Here is a 12462-nt window from a genome sequence, read left to right on the forward strand (position 1 = left end):
ACTGCAGTTGCAGCCTGCACCCCAGCTGTGGCAATGCTAGATCCTTAACTTGCTGTTCCACAAAAGAACTTCCTATTATAGCTATTAATTGTGTTTCTCTGCTATAAAATCATCCCCTATACATCTCCTTACCAGTGTCCTTTACTTTCCCTTCTGCAATCCTAGATGCAAGAGTCAGAGATCTTTTATTGTTATAAATACCTATTAAGGTAAGTGTGGAAAGAGGACATCATTTTCCTGCCACAGCAGCATCTTCTCATTGCACATCTACAATTCACCCTTAATTGCCTTGTTAGACCTCCTCTTAGTGAGGCTGCTCTTTCAACTGTTTACTTCAACCCATCTCCTCTTGGCTTTCTCTTCTGTGCCTGGGGACCTTTCAGTGACAATGCAGTGGGAAGAAAGACCAGGCCAGAGCACCCTTAAGGACATGTATTAAGAAGAGAGAAGGTTGATGTTTGTAAACAGTAATGATTTAGACTCCCAACGCCCAACAACTGAGTCCCTTTCTCTTTTTAACAAGGATGAGATAAAATCTTGGCATTGTGACCTTGGATTTGGTAATGTTTTGACAACTAAGAACACAAATGATAAAGGATTGATTCACTTCATCAATATTAAACAACTTTTTGCTTTGAAAAAAAATTTTTTTTTTTTAATTTTGGCCATACCTGTGGCATGCAGAATTTCCAGGGCCAGGGATTGAACCTGAATCAGAGCAGTGACAATGCCGAATCTTGCCAGGCCACCATGAAGAAAAGTGAAAAACTCAGACTGAGAGGAAATATTTGCAAACCATATCTGATAAGGGACTTGTATCCAGAATATCAAAAGAAGTATTATAACTCAATAATAGAAGACATCCCAATTAACAAAAAGCAAAGGGTTTGAATAGACATTTCTTCAAAAAAGATATACAAATAGTCAATAAGCAAATGAAAACTTGCTCACCTTCATCAATCATACAAATTAAATGTGCAATGCAAAGCAAAAACCCAGTGGGCTACCACTGATAACCACCAGAAAGGCTATGATTAAAAAAAAAAAAAAAAGACCATAACTAATGTTGGTGAGGATGTAGAGAAATTGAAAACCCTAATACAATTGGAAATATACAATGATGCAGCCACTTTAAAAAATAGTTTCATAGTGATGCAAAACATGAAACATAATGTTACCATATAGCTCAGCAATTCCACTCTGAGACATCTACCCCTCAAAGATGAAAACATATGTTTACACAAAAATTTGTATACAAATGTTCACATCTGTGCTATTCATAACAGACAAAAAACTAGAAATGCCCATGAACTGATGAATGGATAAACACAATATGGCATGTCCATGCAATAGAATACTATTTAGTAATACAAAGGAATGAAGTACTGATACACACCACAATTGTGAAGAAAGATGCCAGTCACAAATGACCACATACTGTATAGCTCCATGTATATGAAGTGTTCAGAATAGGCAAATATATAGAGAAAGAAGTAGATTAGTGGTTGTGTAGGACGCAGAATAAAAGGGAGTGACTGCTAGTGGGCACTGTTTTGGGGGTGATAAAAATGTTCTAAAATTCAATTATGGTGATGATTGCAAAACTCTAGAGATATATATCTTTTTTCTTTTTACAGTCACACCTGTGGTGTATGGAAATTCCCAGATTAGGGGTCGAATCAGAGCTGCAGCTTCAGGCCTATGCCACAGGCATAGCAACACTGAATACAAGCGACATCTGCCACCTACACCTCAGATCATGGCAACACAGGATCTTTAACCCACTGAGCAAGGCTAGGGATCAAACCCGCATCCTCATGGATACTAGTTGGGTTTGTTACTGCTGAGCCATGACAGGAACTCCTGTTTTAGATTTTTCATATATATTTTGTTAGAGTAATAGATGAAAGAGGATCAGGAATGGGTAATCACTTCTGCAACCTGTGAATTAGCAAACTGTTTTTTAAACTTCTTCCTCTCAACTTTCCCTTCTCTGTGCTCTCATGGAACTATTGTTATTTCACAAGTTCCATTACATGAAAAGAAAGATCAACAGTCACCCCTTGGCCAAAGTTGCCTATCCTGTCTTTTCCTAAATACTCCTTTCTCTGATCAAAGTTTTCTCTTTCTCTCTTGAGAAATGATTTTGTCACCTGTCTCTCAACTTTGGCCATTGTCATCTTAGGATAATTTTTGCCTTCTATACTTACCTCTGCTTATTCCCACCAGCCATGTGTTTGTCTTCAGGCTCTTTGGATTCAGATAAGTACTAAAAGATTTTAAAATGCATATCTTCCAAAGTACTTGATTTGAACTTACCATTGAAAAAATCCTGATCCTTCTTTTAAATATCTTCTGCTTCTCTCTACTAGAGTCATTCAATGAGAAGAATTCTTTAACATAATGTTTGTAGATATCTTGAGTTTAAATAGAATTAGTATTGTACTTGAGATAGAAAAGAAAAAAACTGGCCAGTGATTTCAGAATGCCAGGGAACCTCAGTTTAAATAAGAAATGAAGACTTCTGAATCAGACTGTTTTGGCTTTTCCACAAAACTCTGTTGCTGTTTTAGGCTGTTGTTGAATACATATTAAAGGTTTTGTAATAGTAATACACAATAAGAGAAGCTGTTCTTGATTTGGGGGACATCTGGGGTCATGTGAAATCTTGGCATTGCAAGACTAGGGCTCAGACATGCTTTTGCCAGGCCACGGTCTGGTACTACAGGATTCCACCTGGCCAGATGCCGGCTGCTTCTGTAGGGCCCTGCCCTTTCCTCTGGCAGCAGCAGAATCACCAAAGCAGTAGCTCAGAAATAAAGACAGCACGGTTAAACATGATCATCTCATCCTGGGATCATGAAGTTCCCTATAAAACCACACAGATGGAAGAAATATAGGGTGCAATTATCTATAGTGAGTGCCAAGTGTAGTCTTAGAGCTTGATCTTATACCTTATTTCTAATTTCAAATAAGTTAAGCATGCTCACTGGAGAATATATTCATGTATTAATAAAAAGTAAAGTGACAACATAAATTTGGTCTTTTTTTTTTATTTTTTTTTTACTCAGAGCCTAAAGAAAGGACAGTGACAGGCATTTGATTACTTTGCCTTAGATGTTTACATAAGAATTTTAGTAGATGTTTTACCTTGAAAAAAGGTTATAATCAGTGCATACTGAAACTTATATCACTAACCACATTCCTGGTAGAGCCAAGTTAGCTCAATGAAATTCCCAGAGTCGTTTTTTCCATTTGTAGAGTTATGACTTAATTTTAGGTATCATTTCTAAGCAATTTTCCATAAAAGTAATTCTCTGTATATACCTAGCAGGCTGATGTTCAGAAGAGATCTGCACTCTGTAAATCAGCTTATGATAATCAGGAACACGGACTAGTTCATGAGGCAGATAATAAGAGACCAATAGGCAGCAGGTCAGGGGAGAGCAAAGACATCTGAGCATAGGCAGGAGAGGGAGGTACCGGTGAAGCACTCTAGGCTAATGGGGTCAGCTTGTCTCATTGAGAAGACCTTAAATCACGTGATGGCTATAGTGTTTGTTATTTGTAATATTAACAGTATTAGTAGTACTGCTCATAGATTTTTCCACATATTTTTAGAATTTCAAATATTTTAAGTTTAGTCAGTGAATATATATTTGATGCTGTTTCCTCCCCAAAAAAGATTTTTTTCAGTAAAGTTTATGCAAATCATTTTTCCTTCTATTAATGGCTTAGTATGAAATGCTAATAAATTTAGCTGATCTTCATATGGTAAGGCTACATGCCTAACTTGGAATGTTACTATGAAGATTAGAGATACATTTTCCCGTAACAGTTCTCTCAATGTAACAAAAGGATAGACAAGCAGGAATTGGGAAGAAGTGATCCAGATCCAGAAGATTGATTCTCCACATTAATAAAAGTTAATAGAATAGGGATTTTAATGAAGTTCAGGTTAGGAAGGGGTGGGGGGAGTTCCCGTCGTGGCGCAGTGGTTAACGAATCCGACTAGGAACCATGAGGTTGCAGGTTCGGTCCCTGGCCTTGCTCAGTGGGTTAAGGATCCGGCATTGCCATGAGCTGTGGTGTAGGTTGCAGACGCGGCTCGGATCCCGCGTTGCTGTGGCTCTGGCGTAGGCTGGTGGCTACAGCTCCGATTGGACCCCTAGCCTGGGTACCTCCATATGCCACGGGAACGGCCCAAGAAATAGCAAAAAGACAAAAAAAAAAAAAGAAAAAAAAAGAAGGGGTTGGGGATAGATCCTCTTATTGTTTCATAAAATTCAAAAGTAATGCTTTCAATGCTTTCAGGATGAAGTAAATTTTCTGTAAAGAATTAATGAATTCTATTGACAGGAGAGGAACACTTTTTTTTTTTTTTTTTTTTTTTTTTTTTTTTTTAGGACAAAAGGGAATATACAGACAAACAAAGAGAAAGAAAAACAATTAAAGAGAAACCATGGAGTCAAACAATGTGGAAGCCCATGCCGGTGCCTTCTCTGGTCTCCTTCATTCTCAGAGTCCTAGTTTCCCTTCCCAGACACCTGGCAGAAGAAACAGTTGGGAGGTAAAAATGCTGTGATCCTTCTCAGAGGAGAAGAGGACCAAGCTTACTGTTGGGGAAGGTCTTCAGCCCAGAAAGTAAGCGAGATGAACACTTACAAGGGAGAGAAAGAATGAATTAACTGAGGCACTAGTTAGGGTGGAGGTCCAGTAGGAGGTGAGATGAGTAGATATGGAGAGGGCTCCATGGAGGAAAGCCCAAAAAGAAACCACATCGAACATCTGAACTGTGAGGTCCATGCTCAAGAACAACCGTCAATGAATGGAGTTTACTAGGGACACAGCATTATTCATCCTTAGCCTCTCATCTCAGTAGTTTAAATATGTGTTTGACCATAGAGCTGACTGGACCTTCTTCAAGGATATGGATGTCTAGCTTCTGTCAGGGCCACCTCTTGAGACACCTCCGTGTGAGTGATGGAGAGGCAAGGGGAGTCTGGTGAAGAATGGCCAATCTTAAGGATTGCGTGAGCCTAACTACCTTTCTCAGAAACATGTATGGAGCCTAATGTATCAGTGTAGGAGTATTAAGTATTAAGCCCCTTTCCCAATGTCAGGAAAAATGTAGGTGCCTAATAATTGGTAACCGTAGGTGCTAAATAATTGGTGATGGATTATTATCCATTAGCAAGGATGGCAGAATATAACTTGAAGAGTTGATATAAAGAAAAGGGCTAACAACTGCAGCTTGAATTTCCATGGACTAGCTCCTCTGCCCGTGTTCACATACACACACACACACACCCCGAAATATGAAACCATAGTCATGTGATTAATAACATCTCACATTTGGATGTGTTGCAAGATACTTTTATCTATATTATCTCACTTTGAGATTAAGTCAGGACCTAGTAAGATTATTCTAAATTTACTGCTAAAATATTTGGTTCAAAAAAGCTATGTCACTTTACTAAAGAAATTTTTATGATTTAATATATGTGACAAAATAAGTATAAGGTTTTTTTTTACATCAAATGTTTATATATGTGTGAATAATTTAAAGAGAAAAACTCACTGATAGATGTGTATTTGGTGACACCTTTTTGGAGTAATTTTGAACATCTAGGGTTGAAGTGTTCAAAAAAGCACATTGATCACTGTGGAATAAATTACTTGAATGAATTACGGAGAAAAGTTCTGATTGTATTGGGTGTACATTTTAGACTGAGGTTATTTTTTTTTCCTGAAGTGTCTGAAATCACCCATATGCCCTCAAACTGTGAGGATTGATTTCCTTCTGAAGGCCACCATCTCTTCTACATTAGAAATTCATATTCCTTCTAGTAAAATTACTTTGATCCTATTTCAATCAGACTAAACCTTGGCCTTGTCATGCTGTGAGAATTGCTACAAACACTTTGCAAACTTCTCTACATTGACTATTAATAAATGATGTCTCTGTCCTATTTGATTCCCTAATGTTGAGGAGACAGGGCAAGAAATAACAACAGCCAGCCACCTCTCTAAGGGCTTCACACATAACTTATTTAATCCTTACAGCACACCTATGAAAACAAGTACTAGTATAAACCCCATTTTACAGATGAAAAGCTGAGGCACAGAGAGGTTAAATAATCTGCTTAATTGATGGAGCTGGGACAAAGATCCAGCCATTCTGGCTCCAATTGCTTCTAACATCAGGCTGGTAAAAATCGAAATTTGGGTTAATTTTCGCAGAGGTTATTAAGTCTCAAATTGGACAGATAGCATGGGAATGAAGAGTAAACAGAAGATGAAAAATTAGTTCTTAGAAAAATATGACAAAACCTGGAGACTGGCCAAGTAAATGAACTAAAAGCAGTGAGGAAGCCACTGTTTTTTGCTTGGCAATGGGACCAAATGGGGTGCAAATGTCTTACAGAGAATGAAAAAATGACACCAGCTTGATCTCAAGTATATTTTGAGTATACTCTATTTTTCTTTTCATTAGAAGAAATTTATTAAATGAAGAGAGGAAGAAAGAGGGGAAAGGACAATGTTGCAAATAATATGGTTAAGTCATCATACTGTGACAAAATCATTAAAAAAATAAAAAAATATACCAGATTGATAGGTATCTGAGACTTACTGTGAGAAACCATTTTCTTTTAAATACTTGGTCTTTCCGAATAATACCGCTAGCTTGGTGGCTATGCAGCCCGCCTTCAGCAGGAAGTGCTGATTTGTTTAATTCTATTAAACCCCTAAGAAAGGTAAATCTGTCTCCTGAACTTAAAGGGCCTCTGCTCCAAAGTAAGTTTGACATTGGCCAATAATCACCCTGACATTCCTGTGGCTTTGGCTGCTCTCAAAGCTGCTGAGTGGCACCAGAAGAAGAGGCTGAGTGAGAAAGCCTACTGGCAGCAACAGCCCATCCTTTCAGTGCTGAGAAGGGATAATAGCCTCAAAACAGCACACAGCTGTGCCTCACCTCTTGCGCGCCCTTGGGGTGAGGGCTGGGAAAGGTCTCAAAGGCAACAGTGGCAGAGGGGATGATGTACTTCCTGAAGCAGGTCTAAGTCAAAGGAGTTAACTGTGAAGATGGCCTTTAAAACTGCATGCTTTACAATAGTGAACTATGCAAACTGGGCAGACCCAAAGGGTAGGTATTATATTTTGGTTACCATTTTAGCTCCAAAACAACATAAGTCTTGGCTCTTAGTAAATAGTCCCTACACATGTGGTGACACTAGAAGCTTGTTTCTGTGAAGGGTGTTCATCCCAGTTTGCACAGCCTTGGTTTATCTTTTTTTGGTTGTCCTAGGATCCTGTTCAGTTTCAAATGTTCAAGTATTTTATTTTTCCTAACTACAATTATCAATAGTTGTATTAAAACAAGTCAAGGAGTTCCCGTCATGGCTCAGCGGTAACAAACCCAACCAGTATCCATGAGGATGTGGGTTCAATCCTTGGCCTCAGTGGGTTAAGGATTCAGCATTTTCATGAGCTGCAGTGTAGGTCACAAACATGGCTTGGATCTGGTGTTGCTGTGGCTGTGGTGTAGGCCAGCAGCTATAGCTCCAAATCCACCCCTAGCCTGGTAACCTCATATGCCACAGGTGTGGCCCTAAAAAGACAGAAATAAAAACAAAAAACAAGTCAAGATAGGTTTAGTAGATCTCTAACACACGTCATTTTCTTACTGGCAGTAGAGAAACGTATGTACATATATACCAAAAGAAGATTAGCAATAACCTCTCTCTTTCCTTTTAATTTTTAAAATCCTTTCCAGATTCAAGGAGACTGTGCAGTGCAAAAGCTAATTCATTTTGTCCCAGTGGTGGTGGAAGAAGACTTAGATGCTGCTTCCTCACCAGCCACTTTGGGTAATAGCCAGTTGTGTTACGGCCTATGTGGCCTGCAAAAGTCATAAAACTGCCCATATCCTAGAAGGAGGGGACATTGATATATACATATAGAAATAGAGACTGAACACTCTGGTCTTAAAATGTATAGGCAATAGTTTGAATGATCTTTCTATATTAACATCATCTACCATTTATAGATCTAGAGCTGTTTATCATACTGTTTGGTAATACTCCTTTAATTTTACAATTAATCCTTCCATCATCAATGACTTCAAATGAAAGTGCATGTTTAATTTAAAAAATACATACAGCAAAGGAAACCAAAAAGAAAACAAAAAGACAATTTACAGAATGGGAGAAAATAGTTTCAAATGATGCAACTGACAAGGGCTTAATCTCTAGAATATATAAACAACTTATACAACTCAGCAAAAAAACCAATCAATCAATGGAAAAATGGGCAAAAGACCTGAATAGACATTTCTCCAAAGAAGATATACAGATGGCCAACAAACACATGAAAAAATGCTCAACATCCCTGATTATAAGAGAAATGCAAATCAAAACTACCATGAGATACCACCTCACACCAGTCAGAATGGCCATCATTAATAAAGCCACAAATAACAAGTGCTGGAGGGGCTGTGGAGAAAAGGGAACCCTCCTGCACTGTTGGTGGGAATGTAAACTGGTACAGCCACTATGGAGAACGGTTTGGAGATACCTTAGAAATCTATACATAGAACTTCCATATGACCCTGCAATCCCACTCTTGGGCATCTATCCGGACAAAACTCTCCTTAAAAGAGACACATGCACCCGCATGTTCATTGCAGCACTATTCACAATAGCCAGGACATGGAAACAACCTAAATGTCCATCGACAGATGATTGGATTCGGAAGAGGTGGTATATATACATAATGGAATACTACTCAGCCATAAAAAGAATGACATAATGCCATTTGCAGCAACATGGATGGAACTAGAGAATCTCATCCTGAGTGAAATGAGCCAGAAAGACAAAGACAAATACCATATGATATCACTTATAACTGGAATCTAATATCCAGCACAAATGAACATCTCCTCAGAAAAGAAAATCATGGACTTGGAGAAGAGACTTGTGGCTGCCTGATGGGAGGGGGAGGGAGTGGGAGGGATCGGGAGCTTGGGCTTATCAGACACAACTTAGAATAGATTTACAAGGAGATCCCGCTGAATAGCATTGAGAACTATGTCTAGATACTCATGTTGCAACAGAAGAAAGGGTGGGGGAAAACTGTAATTGTAATGTATACATGTAAGGATAACCTGACCCCCTTGCTGTACAGTGGGAAAATAAAAAAAAAATAAAAAATAAAATAAATAAATAAATAAAAAATACATACTAAATTTTCCATTCATCCCAAAGGCCATAGTGATATCACTGACCAGATGAAAACTAGAGGACAAACAAAATATGCTAGGAAGTCAGAGGCATTAACCAAAAATTGTTATTTTAGACAGACTGTGCCCAAGAGGAAAATTTTACATATGCAACCACAAAAGTTGTATCTACATATCACTCTTTGAAGCATGAGTTTTCATTTAGACCATCTGATTATTGGATTAAATTAATGTTGCTCTGTTTCAATTCCAAGATTTTGTATATGCATGAAGTGGGAAGTGACAACAGGAAATGCTGTGGCTCTATTAGTAGCAGAACTTCTCAAGTTTGAAGGATGTCAGTTGTGTATCAGCAGACGCTTCAAATTAAAAAGCAGTTAATTTAAAAAAAAAAGCAGTTAATTCCAATAAAAGTTCTTTTTTTTTCCCCATATGGTTGCTGGAGTCAAGGTAAAGCTTTCAAAATATATTCTTTCAAAGGTGAAACGTCTGATATTGTGAATGTTAAAAGTTCAACATTGGGAGTTCCCATTGTGGCTTAGCAGGTTAAGAACCCCACTAGTATCCATGAGGATGTCAGTTCCATCCCCGGCCTCACTCAGTGGGTTAAAGGTTCCAGCATTGCCACAAGCTATGCCACAAGTTGCAAATACAGCTTGGATATGGCATTGCTGCGTCTGTGGTGTAGGCCGGCAGCTGCAGCTCAGATTCAACCTGTAGCCTGGGAACTTCCATATGCCTCAGAAGCAGCCCCAAAAAAAGTGCTTAAGTTACAATATTTGTTTTCGTGGTGATAGTATGAATAGAAGATTTTGTGGAACACATCACCACTGTAACAATGTTCTCACTAAATTAAGAAACCTATGGAAGAGAAATGTATTTGGAAGTGCTTGTGGTATACACATAATTCATAAATTCATCCAAACAAGCAGTAATATTCTACCAATTGGAATATAAGCTGTGATTGTCAAAATCTATAAGTATTTTTTAACATGTACACAATTGGAATAAATAAACTAATATTGAATAAAAAACCTTCAGCAAGGAAATATACCTTTCTCTCTTTGCAGCCTTTCATCAGTCACATTTCAGGAGTCCCTGAGCCTTTGAATAACTACTATATATATAAATCATCCTTAATGTCCTATAATAATATTGATATTTTTGTAAATTATTTCTCTAAATATTGCATTTTGTTCAAAGTCGGTTGGAATTTTTTAAGCAAATTTTTCTACAAATAGTGTGGCAAGAAAAAGCAGCCTCAGGTTGAAGCTTTTAGCAAATTGAAATTGTTGAAGGCAGTATCTTGCAAACAGGAAGACATTTATCTCTATGAAAGCAATGGTGAGATGAATAAATCAAAGGATGAGATCAGAGTGTATAAAACTTCGTTTTGAAATTGCATAACAACTTTGGAACATCTGACTTGTGGGAAGATTTAGCTGATAGATCTCTTATTTGTAATTGAATAAATTTATGTCCTGTATTGGAATAAAAGAAACTTGAGAAATGCTACAATTTTGCAGCATTTAAATTTGGTAAACTTTCAAGAAAATTGCCAGTGGAGACAACTTATTTGACAAATATTGTCTCATAAAAATATTTGGTAAGGAAGCTGCTTTAAATGGAAGCAAAAAGGCAGTGTCTGTGAAAATATTTGGGCTGAAATATTTATTCATTTCAGTATAAAATAAATTGAATTTGAGAAGATATTTCACTTAGCAGAATTTATTTAGAGATTCCTAGCTCTCTTAGCACATTTAGAGAGAATATTTTCTTACCTCTTTTACAAAGAAATAGTTAACTAAGCTGCCAGAATTTTGTTTTTTTAAACATAGAATTCTAATTCAAAAACATGGCAGGCAATTTTATGGAAAAAATAAAAATAGTACATATCTTAAAAAACCCATTCTTCTGGACATGGAAATAGACTCAGCTAAGAAACTGAGTATAATATGTAAATAATGCAAAGAAGATTTTTCTAATAGTTTTTATAATCACTATAATAAGTTTCTTTAATGGACACAAATACATATTAGTTTTATCTTTAAAAACTTTGGTTTGAAAGTGATTTTTTTTTCTTTTTTTTTTTATTTTATTTATTTTTTTTTATTATTCCACTGTACAGCAAGGGGGTCAGGTTATCCTTACATGTGAAAGTGATTTTTAATAGAATTGTCTTCTATATCTATGAAGATAATACAACAAAATTTTAGACAATAAATAATATTTTTAAACAATAAATAAACTTTCCAATTTTTTTTATTAAGATATAGTTGATTTACAAAGTTTCTTCAATTTCTGTTCTATAGCGAAGTAACTCAGCCACACACAGTTCCCTGTGCCGTACAGTGGGAACCCATTGCCCTTTCATTTCAAATGTAACAGTGTGCATCCACCAACCCCAAGTTCCCCATCCATCCCACTCCCCTCCCCCGGCAACCACAAGTCTGCTCTTATATAAACTTTCCAAAATTATATAAACATATTTATTTTTAATGCTCCCTTTCACTTTTAAACATCTTCCATAAATTTCATGGCCATCCTTTTGAGCATCAAGATCAGCTTCTGAAGACTGAGCAAAACTATAACTTTTCTTCTTAGAGATGCTAATACTTACTATAAATCTAAGATTCATATTAATCTCTATTTGTGGGAGTAATGTGACCATGGAAGAGTTTCTGAAGCTCCTGGAGAGAAGAGGTAATCAGGTTAAGCCAAGATTTAGCCCATGAGAAATTCAGTGGCCTCAACATGGTAACAGAAGCGCAGTCATCATACAAAATAAGACAGTTATATATGGTTGGATGAAATTTATGAGGTGGTATTTCTTCACTTCTTGCTCAATTTTTTTTTTTAAGGACAGGTCACCTTTACTTAAGCTGCTGCTTTTCTATGACTGTGGCACAGTTTTGAGTGTCAGTGAAATTATGACACTGTTGGGCAGTGATATCGTAGTGAGCACAGTGGTGATGAATCAACGTCTGAGATTTTTTTCTTACTGTATCAGATTACAAATCACTTCATAGGATTGAAAGACTATTATTCCTTGGTGGGCTTGTGGGGTTCCCAGAAGAATACAATCTTTTCATTAGCACAACCATTTGCAATAATGGAGATGATAATTTCATCCTCATTTCATATTTTTAAGTAAGCAGGGAGGCGAATTTATTTTATACAATAAAGAGCAAGCACAGGCTTTGATGTCTGCATTTAGGACT

The 12462-nt window shown here is 37.0% G+C and overlaps 1 protein-coding gene and 1 long non-coding RNA gene across 8 annotated transcripts in view; one reads left to right on the forward strand and one right to left on the reverse strand.

Moving 5' to 3' along the window:
- The window catches only part of LOC110260187 (uncharacterized), a 330158-nt gene that overhangs the window by 213134 nt on the left and 104562 nt on the right, over positions 1–12462 (forward strand). For 2 of the 7 annotated variants that reach the window (XR_014804135.1, XR_014804143.1), the window contains one exon: positions 4407–6292. The exons of the other annotated variants lie outside the window; for them this stretch is intronic. This is a non-coding gene — a long non-coding RNA (uncharacterized LOC110260187). Of the gene's footprint in view, positions 1–4406; positions 6293–12462 lie in introns of those variants that run through there. 7 annotated transcript variants of the gene reach the window in all.
- CENPW (centromere protein W) overlaps positions 1–12462 on the reverse strand; it is a 447800-nt gene that overhangs the window by 30959 nt on the left and 404379 nt on the right. The gene's annotated exons all lie outside the window — the stretch shown is intronic.

Source organism: Sus scrofa, chromosome 1, assembly GCF_054392235.1.
Source record: "Sus scrofa isolate SSC_HxYL_T2T_F1_AM1 chromosome 1, Sscrofa_HxYL_maternal_Yorkshire_Landrace_v2.0, whole genome shotgun sequence".
NCBI lineage: Eukaryota > Metazoa > Chordata > Mammalia > Artiodactyla > Suidae > Sus > Sus scrofa.